At 30.9% G+C, this 16,065-nt stretch overlaps 1 long non-coding RNA gene and 1 pseudogene across 3 annotated transcripts; both read right to left on the bottom strand.

The window, feature by feature from the left end:
• Window positions 1-545: 545 nt before the first annotated feature.
• LOC131648303 (uncharacterized) lies at window positions 546-2,294 on the bottom strand. Of its 3 annotated transcripts, XR_009298094.1 has the most exons (5): window positions 2,191-2,294; window positions 1,857-2,073; window positions 1,692-1,777; window positions 1,511-1,586; window positions 547-682 (listed from the first exon to the last, which is right to left on the bottom strand). It is a non-coding gene; the product is annotated as an uncharacterized LOC131648303 (long non-coding RNA). The 3 variants fall into 3 exon arrangements; XR_009298095.1 differs by having other exon boundaries at window positions 546-682; window positions 1,511-1,606; window positions 1,857-2,280; XR_009298093.1 differs by having other exon boundaries at window positions 546-682; window positions 1,857-2,280.
• A 133-nt stretch (window positions 2,295-2,427) lies between these two features.
• Window positions 2,428-3,878, bottom strand: LOC131648302 (large ribosomal subunit protein eL27-like; annotated as a pseudogene).
• Between the last annotated feature and the right edge of the window lie 12,187 nt (window positions 3,879-16,065).

Here is a 16,065-nt window from a genome sequence, read left to right as displayed (position 1 = left end):
CAAGTGAGAACACTTGGTTATTATAAGAAATGAGAACAATGAATCACGACCATTAGATTTGATTTTAATGGACTGGATTGGTTTCTCTTTCTGTGTTGATTTAAAATAAATATTAAGGATCATGGAAAGAGAAACCAATCCAGTCCATTAAAATCAAATCTAACGGTCGTGATTCATTGTTCTCATTTCTCATAATAACCAAGTGTTCTCACTTGAGTCGTCCCCTATATATATATATATATATATATATATATATATATATATATATATATATATATATATATATATATATATATAATTAACAAGCAAATTAACAATAATATTTAAAGAATCTAATTAATTTAAAGAATTTAAAGAATATACATATAAAATTAACAATAATATTGATGATTAGAATCTAATTAATTACAAGCAAATTAACATTAACGTCAATAGAGCTGATATAAAATTAAAATTAAAGAATAAGTAAATAGCATTTTTCCTAAACTATTCATCAATGGTAAATTCTATTTTACATGTATGTTGCTTACATATATAAGCTCAGGATGCAGCAAGAGCTGATAAAAAAATCTAAATTTAAGACCGAACTTCATAAATCTAAGCAATTACATTGTTTTGATAGATTGAATCTGTTGTACATTTGTAAATGGACAATGAAGTGCCACTGAATGTCTTGTGAAAGCTGCAGCAATGATGAGGTTTATAGTAAGATAGAAGTGGTGAAGTAAATACTTACACAAGTACCAAATTCAAAAGAACCACAAACAGCAATGTCACACTTAAATACCATAAGTATTATATTAATAATTCTAACATTCAAGTCAGGCATGTGTTTGTGATGGAATCTGTACTATGATCAAATACACTTTTTGGTCAAAGCCTAAGAAACTAGATGAAGATAACTTAGTAAGAAGAAAATATTAACTTTGAGATGAATAAGAGAACAAATTGACAACTCTATAAATGAATTATCAGAATGCTTATCAATTTTAATATGCGGCCAAATATACAATTAAAAGGATGTTTATCAATTCTAACATCTTCTATAAAAGAAAAATAGAATTACTATAATAACATTTGTAACACTATAATATCACAACTTCTAAATCTCTAAACTAAAGCAATTTAGGTGGCTGACATTCCAAATCTATGACAGATGAACAACCATATTGTTTACAACAGGACTATAAGAATTGGTAATGATCCAAATATATCCATATTTTTAGTATAATTTAATATGCATGTATGCATGTTTCCTAGAAGGTGAAGTTAGCTAACTAAGATGCTTTAAGAGTACAAATCACACTTATACTACAATAATGAAACAAAACACAAAGCACACAATGTTAAAATGAGTTATCTCTGTCCTACTTTTGCCTACTGCCATATATCTAAAACCATGACAGCACTGTAAACTCTCAATATCTTAGAGCAGACCGGTTGAAAAATATACAAATCACATACAAAAGGTCAGGGAATGAATGAAGAGAAAAAGATAAGAGTCACACACCCAAGTTGCAGCACAACTTCCGCAGACCAAACAACATTCATTAACATGTTTCTAGATGCAGACTATAAGATAGCTCCTGCATGAAAGAAGCAAAAACTGTTTGAAGCCTCATAATCAGAAGACGGTATTTCCACCTTTGATAAACTCAACACTACGATATCATAAGTAAACAATATGTTACCTAGATTCCAAACCGCAACAACCAACGCTATTTTGCTTACTTTCACTCAAAGAGACTAATCTGATCAGACAATATTCAACTAGAACCTGTGAACCAGTAAGCAAGCAAAGAACTAAGAAACATTCATTCAAAGTACCCTAAACCATAATTAAATCACAATATTACCTTGACATTAATGGATTGTGGATTGTTGAGTAGCAGAATTGAGCAGTAAAACTGTCCATTACAGAACTGTAGATTTCAAAGCAGTAAAAAAGTTATTTGCAGAATTGCGGATTTGCGATTGAACGAAGCAAAAAGTACGGTTCAAATAATTGGTCAGATATATGGTGTAGGTCTATTATGTAAAGCAGCACAATTTTCTTCCTCAATACCTCACTGCCTGAAACAGATAAAATACCTTGAGTTGAACAGAAAAATGATTATGAATTATAGATTGGTTGATTCAAATACATATTTACTAGGTGTTAAATGAAGTAATAGCATAATCTATGCTAACCCTTTGTTTGGTAGAACCATCAAACAGTGGCAATGGATCACCCTTGCAGTAAATCAAAGCTTTGAGAACCTTAATGTTATCTTGGTGTAATGTCTCAAAAAGGCACGGAAGTGTTTCATATACTTCTTTTTGTTTGTTGTCATCTGCATTATAACAATGTTCCAAAGCATGTAGATTAAAGAAATTTTATCTAAATAAAAGCAAAACAGTGCTTCTTCGTCATTAATACGCGTGCAGAGTTTCTAAAACAAGTAGTTAGACCGACTTCATTACCTAAATGTTGACGGAAAATTGTTAGCAGCTTTTGAAGGTGGCCATACAAGCTTTCTAGCTTATGAGTCAAACTTGAAATCTCCCATGTCTCGATTATTGATGTCATGTATCTAAATTCAACAGGAGATAGTTAGAGTTATATAATAAGAACTCGTGTGATACGCACTTAATTAAGATTTTTTTCGTATGATAAATAATGATATATATATATATATACCTATGACATATAAAGGAGTTGTTGTGTCCTTAATTCCTCGAAAAACTCCTTGCATTGCCAAAGAGAGAATAACAACAGGAGCACCAATTGATCTACTAGTCGGGGCACCATTTTAATTGAATGCAAGAACCAACACTGCAAAAGAAACACATCTTATGATTTCTTGTTCTCTACAATAAAATATCAATTCATCTCAGAGACCCTTATATACATCAGAAAATGTTATCAGAGTTTCTCTTCTAAGTACCTGTAGTAGCCATAGCTCGGCATCCAAAACAATTTGCACAAATCAATTCAATAAACCTTAGCTCGGCATCCAAAACAATTTGCTCAAATCAATTCCACAAACCCTAAACACATGTATAAATAAATAGTTAACTTAGATACCCAAACCAAATAAATATAGCCAAATGGATATATAAAGGGCATAAAAATTAACTTAGCCATACAAAAACAAATATAAATCCTCAATGTAGTACATTTATAAAATTATGAAATAACAACCATCCAAAATGAGTTCACAGATTCAAAAACACTAAAACAAAGATTAATTAGAAAAATCAAAACAACCCACAACAAAGCTAACTCAAAACCTGAGCTTGGTAAAGAACCACATGTTCTTCCCAGTCTTAAACCTCTCCTCAAACCTCTTCTTCGCCTCCTTCAAAGCAGTAACCTTCTTATCCTTACTCACAAGCGCATCATTGGTAACCACCTCCTTCAAATCCACATCCAAAGTATACCTAGTAGGCATCAAATGCTGATAGTTAACAAGCTTCACAAAGGCCTTCACGCGCGATTTCTTAGCGGTTTTCTTGGTCGAATCCTTCTTAATAACCTTTCTTGGGTACTTCTTGATCCCTGCTAGCATGACCGTAAGCACGTTCGCGAGTTCCATCGTCAAAGTTCTTCACGATGACTGCCTTCTCCCCTGCGTAGCATCCTTGGAGGACGATGACGGCTTTGTTTGGCTTGAGGAACTTCACCATTTTGGATCTTTGTTACTCTCTCTCGCTCACTGAATCGCCGTTTCAGGGTTAGAAATGAAAACCCTAGTTTGTTCTGATGTATAAAGGATTTGGAAACTGAGAGAGGGAGAGGGAGAAATCGAGAGAGGGAGAGGGAGAAATCGAGAGATGGTTTTCATTTTTTTGAAGCGGCTGAGTGGATGAATGGTAAGTGAGAGAGTTGTGTGAGAAGTAGGTTTTAGGGTTTAGAGAAAAAAATTAGGTTAGCCTTATTATTTACATTTTTAATTTTTTTCTTTTTTTAATCTAAAAAAAAAATAGAAAAGAAAATATTTAATAAGAGGGAAACTAAAAAAAAAGGGGGAAATTCTGGCGGGATATATTTTTTTGGGCTTGTGTTACAGTTTGAGTGAAAATTATAATGCCGCGGTTTTTATTTGTGGCTTAAAATATCTACAGTTTGTTAACCGTGGCAAATAAAGAAAAGGCCACAGTTTCACACTTCGGATTCAATGTTTCAAAACATATGTCTACGCTTTGATAACCATGGCCAAACATATATGTGGCCACAGTTTCTGAGCTGTGGACAATTTTAGCGTGGCCGTAGGCCAAATTTCTTTGAATTTTGAGCAAGCAATTAGCAGCAACTACCCTAAGTTTGAAAAATCGTTCTTTTAGCTTTTCGGGCGAAAGGATCTACCCATACCATAAGAGGGCAGGAAGTCTTTCAATTGAATGTTAAAGGGTCATCGAAGGTTATCGTTCACCATAAGACTGTCCCTACCATATAGAGGGTAGGTAGTCTAAGAGAAGGATATAATAGTCATTTTATCTTTTTAGGCATCATGCGAGGATACCTTAGCAATTGGGACAATCATCACATTTTTACCGAGGCAGCTTCGAGGGACTAGATCATTTGTTAAGGCAACTTCGAAGGGACTATGATCTTATGATGATGAACTGAGAGTAACATTTGTTTTGCTTAGGTATCCTCGGAATCGAGGGACTTTGACTATTTAGTACAATTAGAGGCAACAGGCAACAAGGCAACAGAAGAGGTTACCCTAAAGGTGAGTGTGTGCACCAATCACGTGATTGTATTCAGATAATATTTATCTTATAATTATAGTTATTCTAATTCTGTTAAAGGCTTGCACTCCCTAAGATTACTAACCACGCAGTTCAAAATTGCAGAAATTAAAGGCAGGAATTAAAACCTACACTATTACAATAAACACCTGCGGGGATGGGGGAATTAAAAGGCAGAAGAAAACCCTTATAGGGTAACAAAAAAAAAGATCTTTGAACGCCTTGATCTTCCTCGAACCCTTGATTGACTCTGATCATCTGAGAATAGTCTTTTAAAACTGAAACAAAGAGGCCCTTCCTGCTGCCTTAAACCTGAATAGTAAATATCACAAAAAAAAACATTAGTATATCAGATTTCGTTGTTTGTTTCATGGTTAAGTTGGATATATGATGTAATGTAACTCATTCGACACATATATGGGTGTTATTTATATTAGCATATGAGTAAGGCATATGAGATATTGGATTACTGAAATAGAAGTGTACTGAATTTCACTTTGATATATGTTAAACGGAAATTACTTGATCATTTTCCTTGCAAGGAGTGGAAGAGAGAAAAATAAACATGTACAAATATTTGTTCAAAGTAGTGGAGTCACGGAAGGAGAGAAGAGAAAAGATACCAGGCCATGGTTTTGGTTCAAAACCACTCAAAACATTTATGTTTATTTTTGGGAGAGAGAGAGAGAGTAAATTCTTAGTCATAGTAATTATGTGAATGCCATCCCATGGTTTTGGTTCAAAACCACTCAAAATATTTATGTTTTTCTTCGAGCAGCAACCTGAACCGGTGCATTGTGGTTGCACTGGTTTGTGGTGACTAAGGACTCGTTTGTTTTGGCTTTTTATAAAATGATTTTTATAGTGTTATGTAATTTTTAAACTTTTCGTAAAAGCTTCAAATGAAAATTCGGTTTGAATTGTTATTCTTAAAATGTGATTTTAGGTATTTCATCTACTTATGGAAAAAAAATGGATATTAAAATTTCAAAAGATCACTTAATTTTGAAGCTATTTCAAATAGATTTCTTAAAAATCTTTTCTGAAATACAACTTTTTTTAAAAATTGCGATTTTGACTAGGTTTTGATCTTCAATAATTTATGTTTATGTTATAGGATGCAAAAATTGGTATTTCATTTTATAAAAAATGAATATAAAAAAACTTATTTTATTTTGAAAAACGATTTTGTAAAATCTATTTTCAAAAATACAAAGAAAAAATCTAGTTTTTTAAAGCTGAAACAACCAGGCCCATCCCACTGTCTTAAACCTGAATCGTAAATATCATAAAAAAATGACAAAAAACGTTAGTAAATTAACTTTCGTTTTTAGTTTAATTGTTAAGTTTGATAGATGATGTAATGCAACTCAGTTGACTCATATATGGGTGCTATTTATATTAGCATATGAGTTAGGCATGAGTTATTAGATTACTGAAATAGAAGTGTATTGAATTTCACTTTGATATATCTTAAACAGAAATTACTTGATCATTTTGCTTGCAAGGAGTCGAACATGGAAAAATGATCAGGTACAATATTTGTTCAAATTAGTGGAGTCACGGAGGGAGAGAAGACAAAAGATACCAACCCATAGTTTTGATTCAAAACCACTCAAAACATTTATGTTTATTTTCTGGAGAGAGAGTAAATTCTTACTCATAGTAATTATGCGAGAACAAGCTCATGGTTTCAGTTCAAAACCAGACAAAACATTTATGTTTTTTTTCCGGAGATACCATTTATGTTTTTTTTTTAAAATAAAACCACAATTATTTTATAAATTTGTTTCAACTGTTTATTAATCATATTTAAATTTTTGGTTTCTAGTGGTGATGGTTCCTAGAGGGTTTCAACAGAAGACAATTGTACTCATATAGGTACAACTTGATTTTTATTATATGTTATTTAGGGTGTTGGAAGATGGGCCCTAGTAGTGGTGTTTTCGGATAGAAGATAGTGAGACGTTGAGCAGCAACTAGAACCGGTGCAATGGTTTCGGCAAAGTGGGGGCAATGTCTTTGGATAGAAAACAGTGAGTCGTGGAGCAACAACCAGAGCCGGTGCATTGTGCGTGCGACGGTTCAGGCAGATTGGTGGCGGTGTCTTTGGAGAGAAGGCAGTGAGGCGTCGAGCAGCAACCAGAATAGGTGCATTGTGGTTGCACTGGTTTGAGGAGATTTGGGGCCGTTTGTTTTGGCTATTTTTTTAAAAAATAATTTTTATAGTGTTACATAATTTTATGTAATAATAATTTACAAAGAAACTTTTAATAAAAGTTTCGAATGAAAATCTGTTTGAATAGTTAATCTTAAAATGTGATTTTTGGTATTTCATCTACTCATGAACAAAAATTGGGTATCCAAATTTAAAAAAATCACTTAATTTTGAAGCTATTTCATATAGATTTTCATAAAAATCATTTTTAAAATACAATTTTTTTGAAAAAAACAATTTTGACTAGGTTTTGATCTTCAATAATTTATGTTTATGTTATAGGATGCAAAAATTGGTATTTCATTTTAGAAAAAACAAATATAAAAAAATTTGTAATATTTTGAAAAATGGTTTTGTAAAATCTATTTTCAAAAATACAAAGAAACAATCTAGTTTTCTAAAATTGGAACAACCAGGCCCGTCCCACTGTCTTAAACCTGAATAGTAAATATCATAAAAAAATGACAAAAAACGTTAGTAAATTAACTTTCGTTTTTAGTTTAATTGTTAAGTTTGATAGATGATGTAATGCAACTCAGTTGACTCATATATGGGTGCTATTTATATTAGCATATGAGTTAGGCATGAGTTATTAGATTACTGAAATAGAAGTGTATTGAATTTCACTTTGATATATCTTAAACAGAAATTACTTAATCATTTTGCTTGCAAGGAGTCGAACATGGAAAAATGATCAGGTACAATATTTGTTCAAATTAGTGGAGTCACAGAGGGAGAGAAGACAAAAGATACCAACCCATAGTTTTGGTTCAAAACCACTCAAAACATTTATGTTTATTTTCTAGAGAGAGAGTAAATTCTTACTCATAGTAATTATGCGAGAACAAGCTCATGGTTTAAGTTCAAAACCAGTCAAAACATTTATGTTTTTTTTTCCGGAGATACCATTTATGTTTTTTATTTAAAATAAAACCACAGTTATTTTATAAATTTGTTTCAACTGTTTATTAATCATATTTAAATTTTTGGTTTCTAGTAGTGGTGGTTCCTAGAGGGTTTCAACAGAAGATAATTGTACTCATATAGGTACAACTTGATTTTTATTATATGTTATTTAGGGTGTTGGAAGATGGGCCCTAGTAGTGGTGTTTTCGGATAGAAGATAGTGAGACGTTGAGCAGCAACTAGAACCGGTGCAATGGTTTCGGCAAAGTGGGGGCAATGTCTTTGGATAGAAAACAGTGAGTCGTGGAGCAACAACCAGAGCCGGTGCATTGTGCGTGCGACGGTTAAGGCAGATTGGTGGCGGTGTCTTTGGAGAGAAGGCAGTGAGGCGTCGAGCAACAACCAGAATAGGTGCATTATGGTTGCACTGGTTTGAGGAGATTTGGGGCCGTTTGTTTTGGCTATTTTTTTTAAAAAATAATTTTTATAGTGTTACATGATTTTATGTAATAATAATTTACAAAGAAACTTTTAATAAAAGTTTCGAATGAAAATCTGTTTGAATAGTTAATCTTAAAATGTGATTTTTGGTATTTCATCTACTCATGAACAAAAATTGGGTATCAAAATTTAAAAAAATCACTTAATTTTGAAGCTATTTCATATAGATTTTCATAAAAATCATTTTTAAAATACAATTTTTTTTGAAAAAAACGATTTTGACTAGGCTTTGATCTTCAATAATTTATTTTTATGTTATAGGATGTCAAAATTAGTGTTTCATTTTAGAAGAAACAAATATACAAAAAAACTTGTAATATTTTGAAAAACGGTTTCGTAAAATATATTTTCAAAAATACAAAAAAATTCTAGTTTTCTAAAGCTGAAACAAACAGGCCCTTCCCGCTACCTTCAACTTGAATAGTAAATATCACAAAAGAAACAACAAAAAAGATTGAAAATCAACTTTCATTGTTAGTTTTATTGTTGAGTTTCATAGATGATGTAATGTAATTCATTCGATCCATACGTGGGTGTTATTTATTTTAGCAGATGAGTTAGGCATGAGTTATTGGATTACTGAAATAGAAGTGTACTGAATTTCACTTTGTTATATCTTAAACTAAAATTACTTGATCATTTTTCTTTAAAGGAGTGGAAGAGAGAAAAATGAACAGGTACAATATTTTTTCAAATTAATGGAGTCACCGAGGGAGAGAAGATAAAAGATACCAACTCATGGTTTTGGTTCAAAACCACTCAAAACATTTATGTTTATTTTTGGGAGAGAGGGTAAATTCTTACTCATACTAATTATGTGAATACTGACCCATGTTTTTGGTTGAAAACCACTCAAAACATTTATGTTTTTTTTTCTTCGGGAGATACCATTTATGTTTTTTTGGAAATAGAACCACAGTCGTTTTATAAATTTGTTTCAACTAGTTATTAATTATATATAAATTTCTAGTTCCGAGTGGTGGTGGTGGTTCCTGGAGGGTTTCAACAGAAGACAATTGTACTCATATAGGTACAACTTTATTTTCATTATACATTATTTAGGGTGTTGGAAGAGGGACCCTAGTGGTGGTGTTTTTGAAGCGAAAATAGTGAGGCATGGAAAAGTAACCAGAACAAGTGCACGGTGGGTGCGACGGTTCTGGCAAAGTGGTGGCGGTATCTTTGGAGAGAATACTGTAAGGTGTGGAGCAGCAACCAGAATTGGCGCACTGTGGGTGCGGCGGTTCATGCAGAGTGGTGGCGGTGTTTTAGAAGAGAAGACAGTGAGGTGTCGAGCAGCAACCAAAACCGGTGCATTGTGGTTGAACTGGTTTGACATCTTATTACATACACATAAATTATTGAAGATCAAAACCTAGTCAAAATTGCAGTTTTTTCAAAACATTGTATTTTAAAAATAATTTTTATGAAAATTTATTTGAAATAACTTCAAAATTAAGTGATTTTCTGAACCAGGAATTTAATAAACAGTTGAAACAAATTTATAAAATGAAAGTGGGTCTATTTCCAAAAAAAAATATAAATGGTATCTCCGAAAAAAAACATAAATGTTTTGAGTGGTTTTGAACCAAAACCTCTGTGATTCCACTAATTTGAAAAAATATTATACTTGTTCAGTTTTCTCTCTTCCACTCCTTGCAAACAAAATGATCAAGTAATTTTTGTTTAAGATATATCAAAGTGAAATTCAGTACACTTCTATTTCAGTAATCCAACAACTCATGCCTAACACATATGCTAATATAAATAGCACTCATATATGAATCGAATGAGTTACATTACATCATCTATCAAACTTAACAATGAAAACTGATTTACTACTGTTTTTTTTTTGTTTTTTTAGTGATATTTACTATTCAGGTTTAAGGCAACAGGAAGGGTCTGTTTATTTTAGGTTTAAAAACTAGATTTTTTCTTTGTATTTTAAGAAATAAATTTTACATAACTATTTTTCAAAATATTAAAAGTTTTTTTGTATTCGTTTTTCTAAAATGAAACACTAATTTTGACATCTTATAACATAAACATAAATTATTTAAGATCAAAACCTAGTCAAAATTGCAATTTTTTCAAAACATTGTATTTCCAAAATAATTTTTATGAAAATCCATTTGAAATAGATTCAAAATTAAGTGATTTTCTGAACCAGAAATTTAAATATAATTGATAAACAGGTGAAACAAATTTATAAAATGACTGTGGTTCTATTTCCAAAAAAACATAAATGGTATCTCCAAAAAAAAACCTAAATGTTTTGAGTGGTTTTGAACCAAAACCATGGAGTGGTATTCGTGTAATTACTATGAGTAAGAATTTTCTCTCTCTCTCTCTCCAAAAAATAAACATAAATCTTTTGAGTGATTTTGAACTAAAATCATGTGCTGATATCTTTTCTCCTCTTTCCATCCATGACTCCATTAATTTAAAAAATATTGTACCTGTTCATTTATGTCTCTTCCACTCCTTGCAAGCAAAATGATCAAGTAATTTCTGTTTAAGATATCAAAGTGAAATTCAGTACACTTCTATTTCAGTAATCCAATAGCTCATGCCTAACTCATATGCTAATATAAATAGCACTCATACATGAGTCGAATGAGTTACATTACATCATCTATCAAACTTAACAATGAAACTAACAACGAAAACTGATTTACTAATGTTTTTTTGTTGTTTTTTGTGTGATATTTACTATTCAGTTTTAAGGCAGCGGGAAGGGCCTGTTTGTTTCAGCATTAAAAAACTAGATTTTTTCTTTGTATTTTTAAAAATAGATTTTACAAAACAGTTTTTCAAAATATTACAAGTTTTTTTATATTTGGTTTTTCTAAAATGAAACACTAATTTTGACATCCTATAACATAAACATAAATTAATAAAGATCAAAACCTACTCAAAATCACAATTTTATCAAAAAAGTTGTAATTCAAAAAAGATTTTTATGAAAATCTATTTGAAATAGCTTCAACATTAAGTGGTTTTTTGAGCCAGAAATTTAAATTTAATTGATAAACAGTTGAAACAAACTTATAAGATGATTGTGGTTCTATTTCCAAAAAAACATAAATGGTATCTCCAAAACCATGGACTGATATCTTTTTTCTTCTCTCCCTCGTGACTCCACTAATTTGAAAAAATATTGTACCTGTTCATTTTTCTCTCTTCCACTCCTTGCAAGCAAAATGATCAAGTAATTTCCGTTAAAGATATATCAATGTAAAACTCAGTACATTTCTATTCAGTAATCCGATAACTCATGCCTAACTCATATGCTAGTATAAACATCACCCATATATGAGTGAATGAGTTACATTATATCATTTATCAAACTTAACAATGAAACTAACAACGAAAGTTGAATTACTAATGTATTTTTTGTTTTTCTGGAGAAATTTATTATTCAGGTTTAAGGCAGCGGGTAGGGTCTGTTTGTTTCAGCTTTAAAAAACTAGATTTTTTTTCTTTGTATTTTAAAAAATAGAATTTACAAAACTGTATTTCATAATATTAAATGATTTTTTGTATTCGTTTTTTCTAAAATGAAACACTAATTTTGACATCTTATAACATAAACATAAATTATTGAAGATCAAAACCTAATCAAAATTGCAATTTTTTCAAAAAGTTGTATTTCAAAAATGATGGTTATGTAAATCTACTTGAAATAGCTTCAAAATTAAGTGATTTTTTGAACCAGAAATTTAAATATAATTGATAAACACTTGAAACAAATTTATAAAATGACTCTGGGTCTATTTCCAAAAAAAACATAAATGATATCTCCGAAAAAAAAAACATAAATGTTTTGAGTGGTTTGGAACCAAAACCATGGAGTGGTATTCGCATAATTACAATGAGAAAGAATTTTCTCTCTCTCCAAAAAGTAAACATAAAACTTTTTGAGTGGTTTCAAACTAAAACAATGGGCTGATATCTTTTCTCTTCTCTCCCTCTGTGACTCCACTCATTTGAAAAAATATTGTACATGTTCATTTCTTTCTCTTCCACTCCTTGCAAGCAAAATGATCAAGTAATTTCCGTTTAAGATATATCAAAGTGAAATTCAGTACACTTCTATTTCAGAAATCTGATAACTCATGCCTAACTCAAAAGCTAATATAAATAGCTCTCATATATGAGTCGAATGAGTTACATTATATCATCTATCAAACTTAACAATGAAACTAACAACAAAAACTGATTTACTAATGTTTGTTGTTTTTTTTTGTGATATTTACTATCCAGGTTTAAAACAGAGGGAAGTGCCTGTTTGTTTCAGCTTTAAAAAACTAGATTTTTTCTTTGTATTTTTTAAAAAAGATTTTACAAAACTGTTTTTCAAAATATTAAATTTTTTTTATTCATTTTTCTAAAATGAAACACTAATTTTGACATCCTATAACATAAACATAAATTATTGAAGATCAAAACCCATTTAAAAGCGCCATTTTTCAAAAAGTTGTATTTCAGAAATGATTTTTATGAAAATCTATTTGAAATAGCTTTATAATTAAGTGATTTTTTGAACGAGAAATTTAAAGATAATTGATAAACAGTTTAAACAAATTTATAAAATGATTGTTTTTATTTCCAAAAAAAACATAAATGGTGTGTCCAACATAAATGTTTTGAGTGGTTTTGAACCAAAACCATGGAGTGGTATTTGCATAATTACCATGAGTGAGAATTTACTCTCTCTCCAAAAAATAAACATAAATCTTTTAAGTGGCTTTGAACTAAAACCATTAGTGGTATCTTTTCTCTTCTCTCCCTCCGTGACTCCACTAATTTGAAAAAATATTGTACCTGTTCATTTTTCTCTCTTCCACTCCTTGCCAACAATATTATCAAGTAATTTCCGTTTAAGATATATCAAACTAAAATTCATTATACTTCTATTTCAGTAATCCAATAACTCATGCGTAACTCATATGCTGATATAAATAGCACCCATATATGAGTAGAATGAGTTACATTACATCATCTATCAAACTTAACAATGAAACTAACCACGAAAACTGATTTACTAATGTTTTTTTGTTGTTTTTTGTTGTTGTGATATTTACTATTCAGGTTTAAGGAAGCGGGAAGGGCCTGTTTGTTTCAGCTTTAAAAAACTATATTTTTTCTTTGTATTTTAAAAAATAGATTTTACAAAATTGTTTTTCAAAATATTAAAAAAAATTTGTATTCCTTTTTCTAAAAGAAACACTATTTGAAATCTTATAACATAAAAATAAATTATTGAAGATCAAAATCTAGTCAAAATTGCAATTTTTTCAAAACGTTATATTTCAAAAATGATTTTTATGAAAATCTATTTGAAATAGCTTCAAAATTAAATGATTTTCTGAACCAAAAATTTAAATATAATTGATAAACAGGTTAAACAAATTTGTAAAATGACTATGGTTCTATTTCCAAAAAAAAAAAACATAAATGGTATCTCCGGGAAAAAAACATAAATGTTTTGAGTGGTTTTGAACCAAAACTATGGAGTGGTATTCGTATAATTACTATGAGTAAGAATTTTCTCTCTCTCCAAAAAAATAAACTAAATCTTTTGAGTAGTTTTGAACTAAAACCATGGGCTGATATCTTTTCACTTCTCTTCCTCCGTGACTCCATTAATTTGAAAAAATATTGTACCTGTTCATTTTTCTCTCTTCCACTCCTTGCAAGAAAAATTATCAAATAATTTCCGTTTAAGATATTTCAGTAATCCAATAACTCATGCCTAACTCATATGCTAATATAAATAGCACTCATATATTATTCGAATGAGTTACATTACATCATATATCAAATTAACAATGAAACTAACATCGAAAACTTATTTACTAATGTTTTTTTTGGTGATATTTACTATTCAGGTATAAGGCGGCGGGAAGGGCCTGTTTGTTTCAGCTTTAAAAAACTGAATTTTTTCTTTGTATTTTTGAAAATAGATTTTACAAAATCGTTTTTCAAAATATTACAAATTTTTTTATATTCGTTTTTTCTAAAGTGTAACACTAATTTTGACCTCCTATAACATAAACATAAATTATTGAAGATCAAAACCTAGTCAAAATCGCAATTTTTTCAAAAAGTTGTATTTAAAAAATGATTTTTATGAAAGTCTATTTGAAATAGCTTCAAAATTAAGTGATTTTTTGAAATTTTGATATCCAATTTTTTTGCTTAATTAGATGAAATATCTTAAATTACATATTAAGATTAACTATTCAAACCGAATTTTCATTTGAAGCTTTTATACAAAGTTTCATAAAAAGAGAAGGAAAATGATCCTTCAAAGAAACCTCACCATACTACAAAGAGTGCCAAAATGATGTTGTGTAACCATTCCCTATACAAGTTCTTCAATTATTCGCAAACGGGTCCTTAATTGGATTCCTACCAAGAGAAACAATGTCCTTCCCCCAAGAAGAAGAAGAGGAAGGAGCTTTAAGAAAAACATCTTTTTTGGTCACCTGCATACAAATATCCCCATAACGAGTACGAAGAAGATTGAATCAAATAGACTCCGAACCTTGAAGAGTCCTCCACCTCCATTTGTTGAGAAGAACTAAATTAAAACCTCCATTTCTTTTCAAACCTAACCCTCCTTTCTCGAACAAAAACAAAGGTCGTTCCACCCCACCCAGTGAATATTCCTTTTCTCTTCCACACCTCCCCTCAAGAAATTACTCTGGATCGAAGTAATTTTCTTAGCGATCTTTACCGGCATTTTATAAAAGGACACGGTGAAGATAAAAAGAGAGCACAAAACATGATCGAAGTAAGTTTTCTTTGACCAGTTAGAAAATGAATTTGAAAACCTAATGTGTGTGTCAGACTAGATTTGATGTAGTTATACACATGTTTGATTAGATTTGATTTAGTTTCAAAATAGGTATTTTGTGCTTTTATAGTTTTGGGCTTTTGGCTTAGAGAGAAAGCTTACCTAAATCTATAAATAGAGGGAGTAACCCTTATTTTAGTAATCAAGTTGTATTCACGGAATTTGCACTTGCAAGTGAATAAGAAGTTTTCCAAGTTTGTGGGCAGAGAGAAACTCTACAGGGAAAAAACTGTTCCACCAACCATGTTGACTTCAGTGAGCATAGCAATGAATTGCTCATCAGTCATGTTAACATGTGCATTAGAGCCAACAACAGGTTTAGGCCTGCTCTTACATCTTTTAGCAATATGAACCAGATTTCCACAATTATAATAGATGAACGTTAAAGCGTCATTTCGTTGAGGTGGTGGTTGTTTCCTAGCAATTAGAGCAGATGGGGCTCCAGAGGGATTCCCATTCTTAATTCAGTTCACAATATTGCAGTTCTAATTCTTTAATGCTTTGCCCATAGGCTTCAGAAGCACACTGAATTTATTTTTGTTGTTTGAAACAAATAAGGCTTCATTTTTCTGATCTTGTCTCCTCGTTTCCTCTTCAATTCGAAGGCGAGTAATCATACTCTCAATTGAAAACTCTTTTGTTTTGTGGCGAAACACACGTTTTAAATCTTTCCAAATAGGGGGCAATGATAAGAGCAATTTGAATTTGTTCATTTTCCACAGACCTTTCATCCACCATCTTATAGTTCAAGTAGCGTCTGACATCATATTTCTTGGCACCTGCTTCTTCAGTGTCGTATTTCTTCTGGAGAGCTTCCCATACTTCTTTAGCAGTCTTG

This window comes from Vicia villosa, linkage group LG2 (assembly GCF_029867415.1).
Source record: "Vicia villosa cultivar HV-30 ecotype Madison, WI linkage group LG2, Vvil1.0, whole genome shotgun sequence".
Taxonomy (NCBI): domain Eukaryota; kingdom Viridiplantae; phylum Streptophyta; class Magnoliopsida; order Fabales; family Fabaceae; genus Vicia; species Vicia villosa.
Note: the sequence above shows the minus strand (reverse complement) of the source record. Positions and strands in the feature narration are given on the sequence as shown.